We start from the raw sequence: 15,296 nt of genomic DNA on the forward strand, positions 1-15,296 counted from the left end.
TGATGTGGGAGGGCCCAGCCCATTGTGGGTGGTGCTAGACCTGGGCTGGTGGTTCTAGGCTCTATAAGAAAGCAGACTTTACAAGCTATGAGGAACAAGCCAGTAAGCAGTGCTTCTTCATGGACTCTGCATCAGTTCCTGCCTCCAGGTTCCTGTTCTTTTTTGAGTTCCTGTCCTGACTTTCTTTGTTGAAAAATGGTGATGTGGATGTGTAAGCAAAAAAATTTTTCCAAGTTATTTTTGGTCATTGTATTTCATCATGGTAGTAACCCTAATACATTGAGTCTCCGGTGGGTCTCTACCTCCACCAATGTGTCCTCTTCTAGCTGTCTTCTTTCCATGAATTTTGATTATTTATAGATTTTGTCTTAGACCTGTAAGTAATAGCCAGGAAAGATAAGACAGGATGATCAGGAACAGAAAATTTTTAGTTTCTGCCATACCACTTCTGGCTCAAGATTTCTTCCTCCCTCCCTCCCTCCCTCCCTCTCTCCCTCCCTCCTTTTACTTTTGCTCCCCCCCCCCTTTTCTTTCTTATTGACATTTTGAACTGGTAATTCTTTGGAGTTAAAGAGGGTTTTTTCTTGTGTGTTTGAAGTTTAGCAGCCTCTCTGGTTTTGATTCACTAGTTGTTCATTAACAATGTCTGTGGACAAATGTCATATGTCCTGGAGCAAAAGTAAGGCTAAAATTGTACCTGCTAGACAGCTACTTGTCTGGGTCTCTTTCTGCCATTTGTGGTAGTGGATAGTAACATTTTATTTATTTGTTTGTTTATTTATATGTATTTATTAATTATATATTTTGTGTGTATGGTGTTTGTGTTTTATATATGTGGGGGTGTGCTTTCCCATATGGGCATTTATGGAACCCAAAAGTTGACACTCGGATATTTTTCTCATTGTTTTTCATAAATATATTAATATAATAATATAATAACATTAATCTATAATATATCAATATCATTTACATATAATTTCTGTATACACACACAGGCACACACACACACACACACACACACACACACACACACACACACACACACACGCCTGCGCGTGCGCACGCGCACGTGTACCGTCTTTTCCTGACCCTGGAGCTTTCTGTTCTGATGGGTTGGCTAAGAAGCTGAGATCTGTCTATCCTTTGCTTTTCAGTGTTGGGTTACAGAGGAATGTTTCATGTCCAGTCTTTTTTATGTGTGCTGGGGATCTGTGCTAGTTAGTTTGAACTGTCACTTTGACACAGTCTAGAGTCAACTAAAGGGAGTCTAAGTTGAAGGATTGCCTAGATCAGCTTGGTGTGTGGGCATGTCTGGGTAGGATTGTCTTGATTGTTAATTTATGTAGGTTGGCCCAGTGGAATGACACCATCATTCTCTGGACAGATAGACCAGGGCTACAAACGAAAGCTAGTCTTACATGAGCATTAGTCTCCCTGGTTTCTGCTTCAAGGTCTTGTAAATCCTGCCCTGACTTCCCTCATCAGCGGATCATATAGTATCTGTAAACTGAAATAGACCCTTTCTTGCCTACATTGCTTTTGGTCAGAATGTTTTATCACAGTGACAGAAAGGAAAATAGAACAGGATCTGTAGTCCAGCCTCTGTAATGGTTTCAAATGGCAAGCCAGGAAGAACAGAGCAAAGTCAGCAGTTAACTGCTCCAAATGCTGGGACCTTAGGAATGATATAGCATTGCTGCCTCATTTGGGTGTGACAAGTGATCTCTAACTTTTGGAATTAAAAGCTTGCTTCAAATAACTGTAGAAGCTGAATATTGTGACACGACCTATAATTTTCATGCTCAGGGACTGAGGCCAGGAGACCAGAATTTTGAGGCTAGTCTGGGCAACATAAGAAGACCTAGTTTCAAAAACAAAACACAACACAACACAACAAAACAAAACAAAACAAAAAAATTGATTGCCTGAAACCACCCTGAAGGCTTCAGGAGACTGGCGCGTCTGTTTTCTGAGTCTATTGCTTAGATGTTTCTCGAGAATTCCTTTACCTGAGAAGTTCTCTAGTTTTAAAACTCAGGATGAGGAAGCAGTTGTAATCCCGCTAGGCAGAAGGGCATTTGCCATGTTATTGCTTGTGTGATAAGTGCCTGCCACAAGCTTTACAAATGCCCTCGTGAGAGTAAACTGTGTTCAATAAACAGCTTGCAGTCACTGTGTATCTTAGGAAGAGTGTGCGTTTCTGTCTTACTTTACTTAATTCTTGGAAGTACAATGGGATTTCTTGGGCACTTGCTTTTTTCTATTATAAACAATATTTGTCAGAAAGTTATTTTATGCACATGAATTTGAAGACATATATTATTATCTTTTCTTTTCAGTGCTTATTATTGAATCCAAAACCTCATGCAGATGATGAAAATGCTCTACCGTCAAGTGCTATCCATAGTCCAGTCTGCAATGTTGCTTTCTCTCCTGACTTTTTGACATACTTTTTACCATTCAGCCCATTACCCTAACTTTGAAAAGCAACAAAAACACAAAATGTTAAGAGCTATGTAATGACAAACAATATAGTAATATAAGGTACAGTAATCTTAATATGTGTACATAATCATGTAACCTGACCAATATCTACAGTGTGTATCTGTGAGAGGATGTGAGCACTGGAGGCCAGCCTGAGCGTCATTCCTCTGGAGATACCTCATTTGTTCTGAGCAAAGGTTTCTACCTGACTTGGAGCACACAGACTAGACTAGACTGGTTGGTCGGGGCCTCAGGGCCACACTGTCTCCCCTTCCCCCTCCCAGTGCTATAGTTACCAGCACAAGAGCATCTCCATGATGTTGTTGGTTCACTCCCCACCCACAGGTCTGGGGATGGAAGTCAGGCTCTTGGATTTCCAGCCAGCTTCATTAACCACACTTCCTCTCCAGTCCTAGAGTATTTGTGCATTCAGTCTCATTACTCTACATGCAACCACTATCAGAGTTTCCACTATGAGGCTCTTACGAATAAAGCTGCTATAGACATTCCTGTGTGTTTCCAGTAATTGGATACACTCATTCCTTCAGGTGCTGGAAGGACGGTTGTAGACTTGAGTTTGTGTAAGTCACATATTTCAAAGCAGTTTTCTAAAGTGGATGCATCATGTAATCTTTGAGTCTTAGTAAGAGTTCTGTTAGCAGCACTTTGTGTGTCTGATCCTTTGAAGCTCTGCTCAGTAGGTTTTGGTGTCTCATTGTGTTCTTTTGAGTTTGTAAAATTTAATCATTTTGTGTGCATGAGCGTTTTTCCTGCATGTATGCCTCTGCATGTATTTATATGTGTCCATGTCGGTCAGAAAATGGTACTACACCACCTGGACCTACAGGTCCGGGAATCCTTCTAGGTCTTCTGCAAGAGTGACCAGTGCTCTTAACCACTGAACCAATACCCTAGCTTGCATTGTGTTTTAAAAGAAAACCATTTTTCTGTTGATTGATACTTCTTGGCTTTTGGATGTCCTTTTCTATGAAGTATCTCTTTGTTTAGTTTGGGCCGTTTTTAGCTGCTGCCTTTTTGCCTCCTGACTCCTGTGAATTCAGTGTATCCTTTCCACATGTGTTGTAGATGTTGTTGCAGTCTCTGAAGTGTGTTTCACCCTTTTCATGAAAAGTTTTTAATTAACTTGAGCTTATTGAAACTGCTGCAGTATTTATGTCTGTTATTTAAGAAAACTTTCTTTAACTCATTATTGTGGCTCTTTTAGAAGGCTAGTTATTTCAGTCTTTACATTTCTGTCTGTGGTCACTCTCAAATTAATTTTTAATGATGGTGAGTCATGGGTCAAGGATAATCATATTTTCCATATGGATATCAGGTTGTCCCAACACTTAATTGCAGTAACATAAAGGATGTAAATCAAGTGAGCTTCTACGTGATGGTCACCCTGATGTTTGGCTATCATCTCCATCAGTATCTCAGCCACACCTCTTTATACTCTCTGCAAACACAACCCCACTTATGCTCTTCCTAGTTATGTTTAAAAATTGAATGTTCATTCTCTGCCTTTTGAGAAGAGTGAGAGACTCCATCTGTCTTGGGCCTCTGACATTCTGATGTGCCATGGTTTGGGAACAATTTTGTTTTCATTTCCATTTTTAGATATATGTCTAACTTAGGAAATGACTCAGTGATGAATTGGTATAAATCTTGCATGATTATCTTTATTTAAATATAAGTATGGGATTTTGGTAGCCTTAATTTTTGAAAGCCAATCTTCGATAGTTTGCTGCTTATAATTCACATATTCTGAAAACAATACTGAGTATACTTACTGTCACTAAATTACTTGCACTGATCTAACCTGTAGACCTGTCACAGACACAGCAGGTACTCTAGCAGCTAATAAGAAAAGAAAAAGATGGGAAATCAGGCTTTTGTGAGGGGCAGATAAAATGTTGTAGTTAATGGGTTTTACAGAAATTCTTTTCCATCTTGTGATATCTTTTCCATTTCTTAAGCATCTTAAAGTTTTTATTGTACAAGTCTTTCACTTGCTTGATTAGTTGTCCAAAGATATTTTTGAGACTATTGTGAAAAGTATTTTTCCCTGATTTTCTTCCCATTTCTTTTGTAATTTGTATATAGGGAAGTTACTGGTTTTGAGTGTTCATTTTATATCCTTTGCTAAACATGCTCACCAGCTCTTGAAGTTTCATGGGGGAGTTGTTTGGGTAATATCTGTAATATCATCTGCAAATAGACTTCGCCTTCTTCCTTTCATTTGTATCTCTCTGATCTCTTTCTTATCTTGTTTTAGCTAAGACTTCAAGTACTATATTGACTAGGTATGGAGAATGGACACTCTTGTCTTATTTCTGGTTTTAGTGGAAATGTTTTGAATTTCTCTCTGATTAGGATGCTGTTGGCTGGGGCCTTGCTGTGAATTTATGTTTACTAGGTTGTAGTAGGCAGTGTCTTTGTTTATAGTCTCTTCAAGACTTTTTTCATGAAGGGGTGTTGTAATTTGTCAAAGGCCTTTTCTGCATCTAATGAGACGATTATGTGATTTTTGTCTTTCAATCCATTGACATGATGGATTACGTTTATTGACTACACATGTTGAACAATCCCTACATCTCTGGGGTGGTACTAATTTGATATGGTGGGTGTTCTTTTTGATGTGTTATTGAATTCAGCTTGCAAGTATTTTATTTAAAAATTATATTTGTTCCTAAGGGGTATTTGTCTATAATTTGTGTTTTTTGTTGGTCTTTGTGTGTGTGTGTGTGTGTGTGTGTTTGTATCAACATAGTAGTAGCTTCATCAAAAGAAGTAGGAAATGTTCCTTCAGTTTCTATTTTGTGGAATGGCCTGAGGAGTGTTAGTGTTAGTTCTTCCTTAAAGATCTGGTAGAGTTCTGCACTGAATCCATCTTGGGCTTTTGTTAGGGGCCTTTTCTATTTCACTGGTGACTCTGAGTCAGTCTCAATTGTTTATTTTCGTTTTGATTTAAGTTTGATAGGATATATTCTTTTTAGGTTTTCCAGTTTGATAAATATATTTTTAAGCATGTCTTTAAGATTCTCTGGACTTCCTTGGTGCCTGTTGTAATCTTTCTCTTCCTTCTCTAATTATATTGGTGTAGATCTTTTCTCCCCAATCTTTTAGTTAATCTAGTGAAGGGTCTGTCAGTATTAATGATTTTGTACAGTACAGCGCTCTTGGTTGGTGATTTAAGTCTTACTGATTTTCTGTTCATTTGCTTTGGTGACTTCACTCCTTCTCCATGCTGACCACCAAACCAGGGCTTTCTGTGTGCTTGGCATGTGCTTCCCCACGGAGTCCTCTTTGACCTGTCGTGACACACCTTCAATTCTAACATGTCTGAGTGGCAGGTGCAGTTGTTTGCTCGCCCGCTCTGAAGCCTCTGTTTTTCAAGCTGGCATGTGTTTCTTCAGGGTGTCTTATGTGGCTCTTGGTGGGAAGTGCCTGGCTGTAGGCTTCTGTCTGTTTCCTTTTATCTTGTCTATAGCCACTGAGTTTCTTTGCTTTGATGCCAAGTATTATTGTGGTAAGATTTTCTGTTTTTATATCTTTTTTTCTTTTTTTTCCCTCCTTTTTTCTTTCTGATGTTCCTATTTCTTGTGGTTTTGCCTTTGTAGTTAGATTTTACTTTTTTGGGCACTGTGTTTTGTGCTGAATGCTGCACACACTTTGTGAATTTTTATCTCCAGGAACTCATGCAGATTCTTAGAGTGGATGTCTGAGTGAGAAAAGGAAAAAAGACACCTCCTGACCCAATGGCAGGCAGAAGAAAGCCATTTTGAAATACAGCAGAGCCCTCTGTCCTTTCAAAGTGGGTCTACCATAGATGCCATCCTACCAGGGCCTCGCCTGCTGGGTTAGCGTCAGATCCTGACACACCTGTGAGAGGAGACACACAATCACAGCCACCTCTGGACCCTCAGGGTCGGGTGGGTGGCAGTGGTCTGACAAAGGCTTGAAAGGTCATATTCCATAAGCACAGTCTCATTACCTGGCAGAGACCTTCTCACAGGCCTATAGAAAGATCACCCACAGTTTACCCAAAAAATCAAAGGCTTAGCTCCCAGCAATTCTTTTCCCATGGAGCATGTCAGATATCCAAAAAAGAAAAAAGTGCAGTCTTCACTGAAGCAAAAGAGAGTCTGAAAATGGATAGTAGGGTCAGAAACAGACTCAGACTTGGTGAGGATGTTGCAGTGATGAGATCAGGAATTAGAAGAGCTCTGAGTGACATGCTTAAGGCTGTAATGGCAGGCAGCATGTGGAACACATAGCTGTCAACGCAGAGATGGGAACTCTGAGAACCAAACAAGAGATGCTGGCAACAAAACTCTGTGTGCCCATGCATGGGGGGTGGGGAGGGGGACAGGGACAGTGAGAGGACTCAGTAAGTAAGAGCACTTGTGAAAATCTATCTCAGTCAGTTCCTGGAAAACACACAGACACTAAAACCCAGCTGGATGCGATGGCTTAAACCCATAATCCAGTACTAAACAGGAAGTCCCCAGGCATACACAGATGATCTCCACATGGTCTCAGTGAAACTTCGGATCCTGGTGCTTTGACTTTCTCTGAGCCCAAGAGACCCTCCTTACAGTGTATTCTTTTTTTTTTTTTTTTTTTTTTGGTTCTTTTTTTCCGGAGCTGGGGACCGAACCCAGGGCCTTGCGCTTCCTAGGTAAGCGCTCTACCACTAAGCTAAATCCCCAGCCCCAGTGTATTCTTTTTGTTGAAGCTCATGACCAGTTCTCTGCTGGCTTTCTCACTATTGACTCCAATTTCTAGCTTCTCAGCCCTGGGTCACAATTGGTGTTGGTGTTTCCATTTCCATAGCTGTCTAAAAACAAGGATGTAGCATTCCTGAAAATACAAAGGATACCTTAACTTGTTAACAATCGGGAGAACCGGATGTGATGCTGCTCTTTCACTGCTCAGCATCTGTGTCAGCCGGGCACAGCCTGCGGTCCTCCACCTTAGCATGAGTCTTCCCTTCAGTTCTTGCTCCTTCTCCAGTCCAAAGCTATTTTGCCGTCACGGTTCTGTTCCTTCATGACTTCTTCACCATCTTGTCATGGTTGATAGCTTCGTTGCTCTGATGTCAGAAAAGGGCAACGGTGTGAGACACAAAAGTAAGAGAAGTCCGAGTCTCTCTTTAATTGGCTGCCGCCTGCAGTGAAAGCACAGTGTGCAGCCTGCCTCCCATCCTCAGCTTTAACTTGGGTAGATTTTCTTGACTCCCACATTATCTACATGCATGCTGTCAAAAAAGTGTTGCCTTAAGGGAGAAGCAAAATAGCTTGATGTGTTTTATGTGAGCACTCTTAGCTAAAGTGAAGGTATGTTGAATTAAGTAAAAATATGGAATTAATGCCTCAGTAAAGTGAAATTGGCATTTTTAGTGGCTTATGCAGTTGTGTACGTTTACATAACCCTTTAAACAGGTGAGGTCCGACTGTTCAAGGATGGTAGTGATATCCCAGCAGCCAGTTCTTTTCGGCTTTCAATTAACTGATCAATTTAAGAATCTTTTCATATTTAAATTTTTTGTTTCATATCTATGTGTCTGTATTTGAGTGTGGGTATGTGCACATGAATACAAGTGCCCATGAACACTATCAGATCCTCCATGACTAGAGTTAGAGCCAGTTGAGTTGTGAGTGCCCCAACGTATGTGCTAGGGACAGAATCTGGATCTCCTGGAGCAGCACGTACTCTTAGTTGCTGAGCCACCTCTTCAGCTTCCAGTTTATGAATCTTAAGTGGTTCTAATGAGTGAATTTTGTCACCCACTCGTGTATGGAACTTGTGATGTAGTTGGACAGTAATTATCTTCAACTCTGACAAGAGTTTTCCCAGAGTCCACATTCCCTGAAATTCAGGTTCTATTTCATTCAGCGCACTCAGAGTATGGCTTAGGTTTCTGCTGCTGTGAAGAGACACCGTGACTACAGCAACTCATTATAAGGACAGCATTTAATGAGGGCTGATTTATTGGTTCAAGGGTTTAGTCCATTATCATCACGGTGGGAAGCATAGCAGTGTGGAGGCAGACATGGGGAGGTAGCTGAGGGTTCTACATCTGAATTGGCAAACAGCAGAAGAGTGTGAGAAACTGGCCTGGATTGACCATCCGAAATCTCAAAGCCTCCCCTTCTCAGTGACACACTCTCTCCACGAATGCCACACCTACTCCAACAAGGCCATAGCTCCCAATGATGCCATCCTGCCTATGGGAGCCATTTTTATCCAAACCACGATAGAGTAGTTGGAGTTAGACCGTCCTATGAAGTGGAAACCTAAGGGTTCTTTAGAAAGTCAGTTGTGTTGGATGGTGTTTTGCTGGGGCAAACACATGAAGGCGTGTGTTCCTGAAGTGGACACAGGTGAAAGGCTAAGGCAGACTAGTGAAGGAACATTTCAGTGAAGCAGACACAAGTGAAAGGATGTTTTGCTAAAGCAAGCAGATGAAAGGATTCTTTACTAATGACCTTACATTGTATAGTTGAGCACCATTTGTCAGGACTCCATAGAGAGAAATGCACCAAAACCACTTTGGGTGGTGTACTGCAGTTTCCTGCTGCTTCTGCAGACTGGGGCTGATTGGCAAAGTGATGTCAGCTGGTGTTGGTGTTGATGTAAGACCCATGGAGGACATGTGATGCTTGGAGGGATATAAAATGACTTGATAGACAGTGAGCTTGATAGGCTGAGCTTGGCTTGCTTCTAGAGCTAGCTGGGCAAGCTTTGTTGGTCTTGTATCTCTCTTCACTGAGAGAGGCACAGTGGAGAACTTTCCCTGGCAACTTTTCCTTCCTGATCCCTCCTGCCAACTTATGTAGAGGCTGAGGCCTGGCTGTCTGTGCTAGGTCTTGTCACCTCTGTTGCTAACCTGACTCTGCCAAACTGGACTTCTGGTGCATCCATAAAGTGTTTGTGAGTGGATCCAGCTTCAGTTGCTGACCTGTGAACCAGACTGCTGATTTCCTGACAACACAGATGGGAGTTGCTCCAAAGAACCATTTCTAAACAGGTCTACTCCCCCCATATCCTTTCTTTCCCACTACCTCTGGTGGATGGTGGGCTAAAGGGAGGTTAAAGCGTTTAAGACCCATCATTAAAAGTAGGATTTGAAAAAGTTAAAGTTGCAATCCTATGTCCTAGAAACTAACTACTTTGTGGTGATTCTTGTAACACAGAGGAAGCTTTAGTGGAACATTTAAGGGGAGATAAAAGAAGTTGTGATTGGAAAGATTAAAAGATGAATGAAGATAGGTGTCTCAGTCATAACTTTGTCTCTTACCCAGGTTAAGGCAGTGAGATGGCCGGTAAAGATATTTTTTTTTCCTTTTTATTTCAGGTAAGGGTAGGGTTAGCCATTAACTAGAGAGATAGTGAGGAAAGAATGTAGTGAGGGGGTGGGGCAGAGAGGGAGGGAGGGTAAGAGAAAAGGGGAAGGAAGGATGAAAGGAGAGAGACAGAGAAATGAAACATTTCTTAGCTGGGAAATGAAAGATTAGCATGAAGCTTGAGGCTTAGAGGCTTCATTCAGGCATATGTCACATATATAAATATTAAAAACCTTCTTTGTATTACAAAGTGCATGAATTGATATGTCTGTGTTTGTACCTCTTTAAACAAGCAGTTTGGAATCTTCTGACTATGCATTTTTGAATAATTGATATTCACAATACAATTTGTCATCTGTGAAGATGTTTGATGGAACCAATTTGCATTTAAACATTCATGATGGTTCTGAGCAAGAGAAACACACAAAAGCATAAAGCACTTAATTATGTTTCTTTAAAAATAAATGTCAAGAAAAGCATTTAAAAATAAAATGCACACAGAATACTCAATATTTTGTGCTCCATGAAGGACAATAGAATTACTTTATATACATTAATGCTTGTACTGTATTGAAAGTATGTATGCAGTTTTCACCCCTTCCCCATAGCTTAAGTGCTCTTATTTTCAAGTCTTTGTAAATGACCCCAGTCTCTTTCCCCTAGGTTCTATCTGTCTACCTTAACTGTGTAATTACTGAGATATTTGAGCAGCAAGTTTAGACTTGTGTTTCTCTTTGTTGTCAAGTGGTGCAGATATGGCCCCTACTCCTTGAGTGAGTTGGCAGTTATGGGGCGGCGCTGATATTGAATAATTTAAACAGACCTGGTTATTCAATAAGGTATATCACACATAAATGTAATTAAAGGCCTCATAGAAATCAATAGGATATATTTATTATTCATAAAAATGCATATGAATGATGACGTAATTTTATCACTTCAATCTTAACAATAATTCAAATACTCTAAATCATCAAATGTTACAATCAAAAAATTTTATTTGTAGAAATCATTTTTGCATATTATTTTTAAATGTATATTTTACTTATTCTTTGACAGTTTTACATGTGTACACAATGAACCTTGACTATATCTACTTCCCAGTCCTCCCTACTTCTCCTAAGTCCCTTCAAATGCCCCTCTCTTAGTTTCATGTGCTCTTTTTAAAAAAGCAATAACAATTCACAGATAAGTGCTGCTAGCATGCACAGAGGTATGGAGACACCCTGTAGAACATGAGCAGGGCCACAGCCCTGCAGAAGGCAGACTCTCTCTTCCCAGCAGCCACCCACTGCCTGTAACTTCTTAGCTAGAGGTGGGGCTTCATGAGCATCTCCTGCATCCATGCTGCAGTGCTGACGGCTTGCTCTTGTGTTGGTCTTGTACAGGCAATCATGCTATCTTGCTGTCTAGCATGCATTCCTTTGTTATGTGAGAATTTAGATCTTTGGCCATTTAGAAAGTATTGTCAATCATCTTTTCTCTCAGGGATGTTGAGCTTTCTTTACTTTCTCCCTTAAATATCCCATAGTCTTCTCTTTTTGTAGGGAAAGACAGAATATCAACAGGGTAATTGGAATTTTACTAGTTTTCCATTAGGAATGCAAGATTAGCTTCTAAAAGTGAATCGGTGTTTCCATATTTTCCAAGACTAGATGTTAGTGTTTGTTGATTGGCTATTGGTTTTGAGTTCCACTCATCCTTTGCTCTGGTTTATGACTGCTTGTATAGCCTATCTGCTTGTAGTGATCTTAGCTGATGTGAGGGGCTGAGAGTCAGAAGCAAAGTATTCATTTTTCTCCTTTCAGATGTTTTTACCTGGTACATCTTTTGTTTATATACTACAGTAGGAGGAAAAGTGAGAAATTATGTCAAATAAAAAGAGACATTAGGGGTTGGGGATTTAGCTCAGTGGTAGAGTGCTTGCCTAGGAAGCGCAAGGCCCTGGGTTCGGTCCCCAGCTCCAAAAAAAGAAAAAGGAAAAAAAAAAGGAGACATTAATTCTGTCTTGTATTTTTATTTTAGTTAAAAGCATAAATGTGCACATATATACATATGTATACAAATACACACACATACATATACATATACATATGTGTATGTATATATGTTGAGAATAAAGGCATGCAGCTCCACACCCAGCTTGTAAAATGTATATATTTTAAAACCATAAGGCAGTGTTTTATTTTTAAATTTTGGAACACTAGTTTTTTGGGGTAGGATATGTCTTAGGTAGGTTTCTGTTGCTGTGATGAAACACCAGGACCAAAAGCAAGTTGGGGAAGAAAAGGTTTATTCAGCTTTTACTCTCTTAATTACTGCTCATCACCGAAGGACGCTGAGACAGGAACTCAAGCAGGGCAGGATAGCTGGAGGCAGGAGCCGATGCAGAGACCATGGAGGGTGCTGCTTACCAGTCTGCTCTTCATGGCTTGCTCAGCCTGCGTTCTTATAGAACCCAGAACTATCAGCCCATGGGTGGGACTACCCACAATGGGATGAGCCTTCCCACATCAGTCACCAAATTAAGAAGAGACGCTAGGGGCTTGCCTACAGCTTGTTCTTATGGAGGCATTTTCTCAGTTGAGGCTTTTTCCTCTCTGACAACTCTAGCTTGTGTCAAGTTGACGTAAAACTATAGACAGACAGTAATGATGACAATACATATCTATTTAATTCCACCAGGTCAAAGCAAGGTTTGATACTGTTTCCTAAGCCTGTTCTTCCCAGTGTTTCTCAAAAATTATGTTGCTGAAGTCAGATAACCAGGTCCCTCTCTCCCTCCATCTGTCCCTCCATCCCTCCTTCCCTCTCTCTTTCCAGTGCCAGGGATATTCAACCCAGGACTACATGTATCTAGAGAAACACCCTCCCCTTGACCATTCTCAGTCTTAAGACTCATTCATAATTTTTCTTTCCCGGATTATACCTATAGAACATCAGTTAGCTGCTGGGGTTACTTTCCAAATGTGGCTGCTCTTCAAAAAGCTAAAATAGCCATTAAACACTTCTTGGCTGCACATCCCATTATATTAGGCACAAAACTCATTCATCTAAATTTGAAATACACAAAATCGAGTGTTCTGTTTTTCCTGTAACTAAATACTTGTAATTCTTAACAAAATACATGACTAAAGGAAAGTTTTTCTCTATAGAAGCATTTCAGCTAAGTAAAGAGGGAATATGATTTTAATATTATCATTTTATAACCTTATAAAACAATATAACCTAATTAGGTACTATATACAACTTATAACGTGAGGGAGAGGTTGTAATTTATCTGCTTGCTGGCTGAAGCCCATGACAGACTGGGGAGTAGTGTTTGAGAAATCTTAAACATGATTATGATTAAGCATCCAGACTCAGCTTTGGCTTTTTAGTGCTCTGTGAAATAACAATTACAAACAAAAAGAGCTGACATGGAGAATGCATTAAGTCTGGGAAAAACTATAAAAAAAGGCTCCTCCCTCCCCAATAGTAAGAGGGGGAAAAAAGCCAAACAGGATAACACATAGATTATCAAGACTGGTCATCTTTCAGTGGGAGCTCTTTCTGAGGTACATGGCAAAGTATGTGTATTGACAAGCACTTTGAAGGGTGGATAGGAAACAGCAAAGCTTACAAACAGGAGTGGTTGAGTAAATAATTATGGAAACCGATGAATTGTACACAGTCATTTTTTCTTTTCTTTCATATATGTTTAAATCTGCCATTAAGTATCAAAAACAAACAACAAACAAACAAAACAAAAATGCCATTTTATTTAGACTGTAACTCAGAGCCCCAGGGTTCTACTGAGCCTGACTTCCACTCTCCTCAGATTCGCCATGCTAGCCTCTGCTGTCCTTTGACCCTCCCAAGTTTATTTCCTTCGTACCATGGTTCTTAGATGTATGCTATTCTCTCTGTCTAGGAATTTCCTTCCCCAGATCACTAACGTATGTCTCCTTTGACATTCAAGTTTCATTTACACCAAAGAAGTGTAACAGAACACGTACTAACATTTGATAGCTTCTTTATATATGCTGTTGACTGATACTGGAGTATCAGTTCTGTGGGGTGGTGCTGACTTCTTGGCCACCGCTAAGTTCCTGGACTTCTTATGGTTGGCAGATGGGGTGATGCCCAGGAATTGAGTGCACCAAGGCTTGAAAAGCTGTTGAATCTTAAGAGCATTATTCATATATACAATCAATAATACATGCTACTGTTGCCTAGCAGAGGTATTTAAAATTCAGTTGGCATTCCTATTATTAATGTATTTCAAAGGCTCGTGTATGAGAAAATTAGCTCTGTTAGCAAAGCTTCAGAAAAATTTACAAAATGTCAAAATCCCTCATAGCATTTATATAAAAATATTTGTAGTTTGGATAATTAATGTCATATCTTGCCTACTCTGTTTCTTTTATCTAGATAAGTAGAGGTTAACGTTTATGAGGTATGTTTATATGTGATATGAAAATTTGGCAAACAGTTCTTGGCTCATGTGAATGTTAATGAAATACATATAATTATACTTTCTATGAAGAGGGACTAATACTTTATAAATAAATGCATAGAAGAGATGAGACTATAAAATTATGAGCCCTCTTATTAAAAGAAAGCGTGATAAAATGTCACCCAGTTATACGTTCTCAGCTGTGGCAATGTGCATCGAGTGCCGTGTTTAACAGTTCCCTCATTCTGTGGGCATCGGGTTGCCCTTCCACCTGCCCCGATGGTAGAGGTCCGCCGGTGATGTAGCCCCTTGATTCAGTGAAAGATATGAGAACTTGAATGCTAGAGAAGACCATATGCTGTTTAAAAGTCTGTTCTACAGAAGATAACAAACTATATCATGCTATACAATATGATAACAGTCATTTATTATGGCTGTCAGTTATGCACAACATATAGCTGTCCAGTGCTAGATGTGACTGGAGGCATAGTAGGGTTTTTTTTTAATACCAACATCCTCACAAGGTGCTAATAGTGTGTATAGTTAGCACACTGTAACAACTAAAGTTGTTACCAGCAGCAGGGCTATTCCAGATTCATTATGGGCTTATAAACCACTGTTCACACAGGGTCCATGATAGATATATATTTTTCCAGTGACTGATGCATCCCGCCCTGTGTCTTCCCCACAGCACGGGGGATAGTGAGAGTTAGGTGCATTTGGCCTGCACCTACCCTTTACCATGCCTGTCAGAGATACTCTTAGACTGCTGCTTCCCCATTGGAAAGGTGGGGGCAGTTTCCTTTTCTTTTTCCCTGCCGCCTAGTGCTGCACATCTGGAAACTTATTTCAGGTTTGGTCCTTTGCCATGACAAATTAATTGTAGGCAGCTTCACTTGTTTGTTCATTTCAAACCTTCCTTATTGCCGTGATAAAATATCCCGATAAAAGCAACTTAAAGGCCCCTGCCTTTGTTCTGGTTCACAATCAAGGGTGCAGTTCATCATGGTGGGGCAGCCGTG

The 15,296-nt window shown here is 40.2% G+C and overlaps 1 protein-coding gene across 6 annotated transcripts in view; it reads left to right on the top strand.

Annotated features, from left to right (window-relative positions):
• Nubpl (NUBP iron-sulfur cluster assembly factor like) overlaps nt 1-15,296 on the top strand; it is a 221,995-nt gene that overhangs the window by 133,566 nt on the left and 73,133 nt on the right.

The sequence above is a fragment of the Rattus norvegicus genome, chromosome 6, assembly GCF_036323735.1.
Source record: "Rattus norvegicus strain BN/NHsdMcwi chromosome 6, GRCr8, whole genome shotgun sequence".
In the NCBI taxonomy this organism is placed as follows: Eukaryota; Metazoa; Chordata; class Mammalia; order Rodentia; family Muridae; genus Rattus; species Rattus norvegicus.